Source organism: Penaeus vannamei, chromosome 19 (assembly GCF_042767895.1).
Source record: "Penaeus vannamei isolate JL-2024 chromosome 19, ASM4276789v1, whole genome shotgun sequence".
NCBI classification, from domain to species: Eukaryota; Metazoa; Arthropoda; class Malacostraca; order Decapoda; family Penaeidae; genus Penaeus; species Penaeus vannamei.
The window spans coordinates 12,567,376-12,574,875 of NC_091567.1; the positions used below are offsets into that span (position 1 = coordinate 12,567,376).

General features: G+C 49.9%; 2 protein-coding genes across 19 annotated transcripts in view; both read right to left on the reverse strand.

Moving 5' to 3' along the window:
* The window catches only part of LOC113809137 (peroxisomal trans-2-enoyl-CoA reductase), a 289,487-nt gene that overhangs the window by 117,768 nt on the left and 164,219 nt on the right, over nucleotides 1-7,500 (reverse strand). The gene's annotated exons all lie outside the window — the stretch shown is intronic.
* The window catches only part of HDAC4 (histone deacetylase 4), a 233,794-nt gene that overhangs the window by 12,373 nt on the left and 213,921 nt on the right, over nucleotides 1-7,500 (reverse strand). The window lies entirely within an intron of this gene.

Consider the following 7,500-nt stretch of genomic DNA (forward strand, 5'->3'; position numbering starts at 1 on the left):
GTGTGTGTGTGTGTGTGTGTGTGTGTGTGTGTGTGTGTGTGTGTGTGTGTGTGTGTGTGTGTGTGTGTGTGTGTGTGTGTGTGTATGTATGTGTGTGTGTGTGTATATGTATATATATATATATATATATATATATATATATATATATATATATATATATATATATATATATATATATACATTACACACACACAGACACACACACACACACACACACACACACAGACACACACACACACACACACACACACACACACATATATATATATATATATATATATATATATATATATATATATATATATATATATATATATATATATATATATATATATATATATATATATATATATATATATATATATATATATATATATATATATATATATATGTCATCTAGAATTCCTGCAATACTACATCAAATTCTCCCAGCAACCAACATCCCACAGCCATAATGAAAAAAACATATGTAGCATATCCATATGAAAAAATAACAGGATAATATAAACAAACAAATAAATACTACCAAGTGGGGTACCAGCCAGCCACAGCTCACACCTCCCTATCACATGCACCCATAACTCCATGCATGAAAATATTTTGCTTTCTTCACTGCACGAGGTGACAGTGTTCACATGTCAACAAGGTGGAAGGACGGCTGGCACTGTGCCCCACCCATGTGACTCCCCATTCAGCCCCACTCCACTCCCACTCCTTGCCACCCAAGAGCCGTTGGGCAGAGTTCATGCCTATTTACTGATGCAACCTATGCTCTTCCTGTGTGCTGTGTTGGCTTGTGCGTTATGCGTTAGGGTGTAACGTGTGTGTGTATATACATATGTATGTCCTTATGTACATTTTGTGTGTGTGTGCGTGTGCGTGTGTGTGTGTGTGTGTGTGTGTGTGTGTGTGTGTGTGTGTGTGTGTGTGTGTGTGTGTGTGTGTGTGTGTGTGTGTGTGTGTGTGTGTGTGTGTGTGTGTGTGTGTGTGTGTGTGTGTGTGTGTGTGTGTGTGTGTGTGTGTGTGTACGTGTGCGTGCACAAGCTCTATATAAGTACTTATATAGACCTTGTGCGTGCAAGGTCTGTATACGTAGACTTTGTGTGCATGTACATGTGTATGTGTGAGCGTGTGTGAAATGTAGTCAAAGAAAAAAAATCGACACAAAGAATTCTTCATTCTTCCCTTCACAAACACCACAAAAAATCCTTTGGAACTTTCTTACCCGCGATGAGAGAGTAAAAGCAAAGCGCGATTTTTTCCCGCCGTTTATCAGACTTTTTGCCACGGCGAGTTTCTAGTCGTCGGGAATAATTGAAATTGCACACACAAACTTCATCTCATTATTATTACTGTTATCTTTGTTATCGATCTATCATTATCGCTATTGATCATAATCATAATTATAAAATCATCATTATAATTATATTATCATTATTATTATTATCATTAATATAATTATAATTTTCATGATCCTTTTCATTATTATCAGTATTATATAGTATCATCATTATTATTACTATCATTATTGTCATTGCAATTATCATCATTATTATCTTCTTATCATTTACTTACCATTATTATCAGTATCAATATTATCATGAATATATTATCATCATCATTACTATCATTATCATATTTTTTCTAATCTGCCGTTGATAGCAATAGATGGAGAAAAAGAAGGAAGGCGGGGAGAAAGGGAGAGAGCGAAAGAAAGGTGGAAGGAGAGCAAGAAGAGAAAGGATGAGGGAGGAAAAAAGGAGCGGGAGAGAGATAGGAGAGATAAGGAGGAGGGGAGGGGAGGCAGGGATGAAGGACAGAAGGAAGCGAAAGAAAGGATGAAGGAATGACAGAGAGTAGCATGAAGATAAGGGAGGAGAGGGAGAGAGCGAAAAAAAAAGAAGGGAGGGATGGAAAGAAAGGCAGAGAGAAATGAGACGAGATAAACGAAAAACGGCTAAAGAGAGCAGGAATAACGAAAGACCGAGGAGAGCACAGCCAGGAGGGAAGAAAGGACAGAAAGAGATAGAAAGAGGGAGAGGGAAGTCACCTGCGCATACCTCCCGTGTGTCGCTTCGTTTTGGCGCGCGGCGACGCACTGAATCACATGAGAATCTTCTGCTCCCGCCCGCCCAGGGAGGGATAGGGGCGGGCCAGGGGGCGACAGGGGCAGGGGATGGGCAAGGAGGGGTAGGGGAGGGCTAGGGAAGGACAGGGAAAGGGAGGGGGAAGGACAGGGGGAGGGAGGGGTAGGGGAGGGCTAGGGAAGGACAGGGTGGGGTAAGGAGGGGAGGGGGCACAGGGGAAGGGGAAATAGCTCAGTGCCCCATTCATCTGGCCCGATGCTAGCTGCTTTCGGGGTAATCCCGAAACGCGCCAATAAATCTGATGCAAAAATAAAAAGAGTTCCGGCGGGGGGTAAATATGGTTTTGGAGAGAGAAGGAGAGTGAAATAGAGGGAGAAAGCAGAAGGAAGAAATATATAGACAGACGGATAAGTAGGGTGAATGAGAAAGAGGGAAATGGAGAGAGAGGAAGGAAGAGGCTTGAGAAGCAGACACTGAAAAATACATAAAAGAGTGAAGAGAAGAGGGAAGAGGGAGAGAGGACAAAACACTTTGGCATGTGTTGCCCCCGTCTGCCTCTCCCCCCTCCCCCCCCTTCCTCTGGGTGACACATCCTGGCGCACCGTGACGTCATGCATGCGCCGTGACGTCGACAATGACTTCGGCTGTTGATTGGCTGGCCGGCGAAGTGGATTCAAATGTCAAAGCTATATATACATGTATATATAAAAGGCAGAGATGAATTCCGCGGCACACGAGTAAAACATGTGAGTGAGCTGGAGGCTACATGTACGGCCATATGCGACGAAGCGGCTAGTGTGACCGTTACGATAAGGGGGGGGGGGGCTGGGGGGGGGGGGGGGTGCACGCTACTATAACACGTTGGCATCCGCCCCCCACTGCCAATTTTCCCATGCAAATCTGATATGGTATCAGAGGGCAAGTGCCAGGCGATATAAATGGTTTCTGAATCATACTCTTACTCTTTCTGCATGTATGGACGGTAAATATAAATAAATGAATAAATAATTAAATAAATCTATAAGAATGTTCAACATGTATATATCTAGATGTATATGTATACAGGTTTATGTGGGTGTATGTATATATACAAATATATATATGTACATATATATATATATATATATATATATATATATATATATATATATATATATATACTTAAAACTTTCCTCACACACACACACACACACACACACACACACACACACACACACACACACACACACACACACACACACACACCCAGGTGGCCAGCAGGCGCGTCAACTCGGCCTTGGCATAACGTCCCAGCCAGCATAACACCGGGCCACACACTGCCCCCCTACCCCTCTGCCCCCTACCCCCTTCTGCATGCCCAGTGGCCGCATCACGATTCACCTTTAAAAATACCCGCATGACGCAATCATTAGCCCTGGTTATCCACACAGGGGGCGGGGCAGGTGAGAGGAGGGAGGGAGGGAGGGAGGGAGGGAGGGGGAGGGAGAGGGAGAGAGAGGGAGAGGGAGAGGGAGAGAGAGGGAGAGGGAGGGAGAGGGAGAGGGAGAGGGAGAGGGAGAGGGAGAAGGAGAGAGAGAGAGAGAGAGAGAGAGAGAGAGAGAGGATAGAGAGGAGAGAGGATAGAGAGGAGAGAGAGAGAGAGAGAGAGAGGAGAGAGAGGAGAGAGGTGGGAGAGGAGAGGGAAAGAGGAGAGAAAGAGGTGGGAGGAGAAGGAGGAGGAGAAGGAGGAGGAGAGGCGGAAGAGAAGGAAGAAGAGGAGGAGACGGCGCCACCAGCAAGCTCCTTCCATCCCATAAAGACGAAAACAAATCTAAAAATAAACGCGGAAAAAAAGGTCCTCTAATATACACACATTCCTGGGAGGTGTGTCCGTGGCCAGCCGTGGCACCAACGACCTCTGAGGCGAGCGTCGCCTTGTCCTCCTGACACCCTGCGCATGCCTCCTCCTCCTCCTCATCATCATCATCATCTTTTTCTTCTTCTTCTTCTTCTTCTCTATTTCGTCCTTTCCGTTTCAATTCTCCTTAACATCCGTCACCGTCGTTTTCTCCTCCTTCCTTCCCCCCTTCCCTTATCTTCTCCTTCCCCCTCATTCTCTAATTCCCCTTCTTCCGCTTCTTCCTCTCCTTCCACCTGTTTCTCCTCCTTTGCTTCTCCATCCTACGCACGCATCTACATTCTTCGCCCCGTGACTCATTCTGCTTGCTTGCGTCTGATAATCTTTTTATTATCGTTTTATTTGTTTTGACTTCTTGCCTGTGTGTCTGCTGATCTATCTATCTGTCCTATTTGCCTCTAAGCCTGTTTACTTGCCAGTCACCTTGCCAACTCACCTTTGATGGGCCGTCAGAATACCAGGTTCCCCCATGTCTGATTTCCCCCTTCCCACCCCCTCCCTTCTCTACCTCCCCCGTGTGTCTGATTCCCCCTTCCTCTCCCCCCGTGTGTCTGCTTTCTCCCCTTCCCACCCCCTCCCTTCTCTACCTCCCCCGTGTGTCTGATTCCCCCTTCCCCTCCCCCCGTGTGTCTGTATTCTCCCCTTCCCACCCCCTCCCTTCTCCCTTTCCCCTTCTCTACCTCCCCCGTGTGTCTGATCCCCCCTTCCCCTCCCCCCGTGTGTCTGCTGACTCCCATTCCCACGCCCTCTCTTCTCTACCTCCCCCGTGTGTCTGTTTCCCCCTTTCCCCTCCTTCCGTGTGTCTGTTTTCTCCCCTTCCCACCCCCTCCCTTCTCTACCTCCCCCGTGTGTCTGATTCCCCCTTCCCCTCCCCCCGTGTGTCTGTTTTCTCCCCATTCCCACGCCCTCCCTTCTCTACCTCCCCCGTGTGTCTGTTTCCCCCTTTCCCCTCCTTCCGTGTGTCTGCTTTCTCCCCTTCCCCTCCCCCTGTGTGTCTGATTATCCCTACCCCCTCCCCCTGTGTGTCTGCTTTCTCCCCTTCCCACCCCCTCCCTTCTCCCTTTCCCCTTCTCTACCTCTATCTCCCCTTATCCACCTCCCCCCTTTCCTACCTCCTCCCTTCCCCTTTTCTCCCTTCTCCTCCCCCTTTTCTCCTTTCCCTTCCCCCCCCCCCCTTCTTCCTTTTTCAAGCCTCCCTAATCCCCATCCCCTTCGTCTGCCTGCCAGCCTACCCGCAACGTCCAGGCCAGCAACAGAATCTCTGCCAAGGGAATTTTTACATCATTCGCCCGTTTAAATAGTTCGGGTCATTCAGGGAAGTTTGGCTGACGTGGAGAGCGCGGGGCTGTCCGCCAAGGGTGGGGGTAGATGGAGGGCGGGAGGGAGAGAGGGAGAGAGGGAGAGAGGGAGGTAGGGGAGAGAGGGATGGAGGGAGGTAGGGGAGAGAGGGAAGGAGGGAAAGAGGGAGAGAGAGGGATGGAGGGATGGAGGTAGGGGAGAGAGGGAGAGAGAAGGATGGAGGGAGAGAGGGATGGAGGGAGGTAAGGGAGAGAGGGAGAGGGGAGAGGGAGAGAGAGAGAGAGGAAGAGGAAGGGATGGATGGATGGAGGGGAGAGAGAGAAGAAGAGGAAGGGATGGATGGATGGATGGATGGATGGATGGATGGATGGATGGATGGATGGATGGATGGATGGATGGATCGATGGTGGAGGAGGACGGAGAGGCAGGAGGATGGGAGAGAGAAAGAATGAGGAATGGAAGGAGGAAAAGAGGGAAGAGGGAATGGGATAGGAGCGGGAATGAGAAAGAGAGGAAGAGGGGGGAAAGGGTGAGGCTCAGATAAGAGGAAGACGGAGAGGAGAGGGAGAAATGAGGAGAGCAGAGAGACCGAGCGAAAAGGCCAAGAGAGGGCAAAGAGAGAGGACATGCAAAGGAGAGGGGGGTTGGAGAGGGGGCAAGCAGAGGGGTGGGGGGTGGGGTGGGGGGTCGGAGAGGGAATGGAACTAAGGGGTCGGAAAGAGCGAAGAGACACGGAACTCATCGCTCAAGTTCTAATGAGAGCTATAAATAGACGTCCAATATTTGTTATCAGGCGTGCAGTATTTATATCTCGGCGCCCCTTTGCCCTCCTACTGACCAAGCTGTACCCTTCCCCTCTCTCCACTCCCTTCATCCCTTCCTCTGCCACCTTCTGCCACCCTCTACCCCCCTGCCCCCTCCCTCTTCCTCTGCCACTCTCTACCCCCCTTCCCCCTCCACCCTCCTCTGCTACCCTCTACCCCCTTCCTCTGCCACTCTCTACCCCCCTGCCCCCTCCGCCCTCCTCTGCCACCCTCTACCCCCCCTGCCCCCTCCCCCTTCCTCTGCTTCCTTTTACCCCACTCCTCCGTCCCCCTTCCTATGCTACCCTCTTCCCCACTCCCCCCCTTCCTCTGCCAACTCCCCATCCCCCTTTCCCCTTCCTCTGTTCCCCGCCACCCCTACCCCACCCACCCTCCACCGTTATTGCCCCAAATAAAGACACGCCATCACATACCCGTGCCCCAAATCGACCGTAGTTTTTTTTTAAATCCATCAATCTTATCTATCAATCGCGGTCTGTCCTCCTCACAATCACCAACCCTCTATCGCTATGTTATCATCACTATCGGTCACCACTATTTCTGACATCACTCCCGACCTCATGGCCGCGATAACCACACATCAACGCAGATGTCACAACCTCATGATGGGCAATGTTGGAGGGTTGTGTCAAGTTGTGCAAAAAAAATATATACTTGAGCTAGAGGTAAGGTGGGAGGGTAGGGAGGGTAGGGTGAGGGGGAGGTAAGGAGGGTAGGGTGAGGGGGGGAGGCAGGGAGGGTAGGGTGAGGGGGAGGTAAGGAGGGTAGGGTGAGGGGGGAGGGTAGGGAGGGTAGGGAGAGGGGGAGGTAAGGAGGGTAGGGTGAGGGGGGGTGGTAGGGAGGGTAGGGTGAGGGGGATGTGGGGAGGGTATGGTAAGGGGGTGGTAGGGAGGGAAGGGTAAGGGGGTGGTAGGGAGGGAAGGGTAAGGGGAGGTAGGGAGGGAAGGGGGAGGGGGAGGTAGGGAGGGTAGGGTAAGGGGGTGGTAGGGAGGGAAGGGTAAGGGGGTGGTAGGGAAGGAAGGGTGAGGGGGAGGTAGGGAGGGTAGGGTAAGGGGGAAAGGGAAAAGGTGAGTGGGGAGGATAAGATATTGGGGATAAAGGGGAAAAGAAGGGTTAAGATAAAGGGGTGAAAATGGGAGGAAAAGGTAAATGAGGGTAGTGATGGTAAGGTAAGGGAAAGTGTAGGAGGATGTGCGTATGGATTAAGGTAAGCGGATGGGGAGGGCAAGGTAAGGAATTAAGGGGCGGGAGAGAACGGAGGTTAAGGGACTAAGGAAGTAAAGTTACTGGATAGTTACTCGTGCTGACGGTCACACTCACAAACACACGCACATACATACACACACACACACACAAACACACACACACACACACACACACACACACACACACA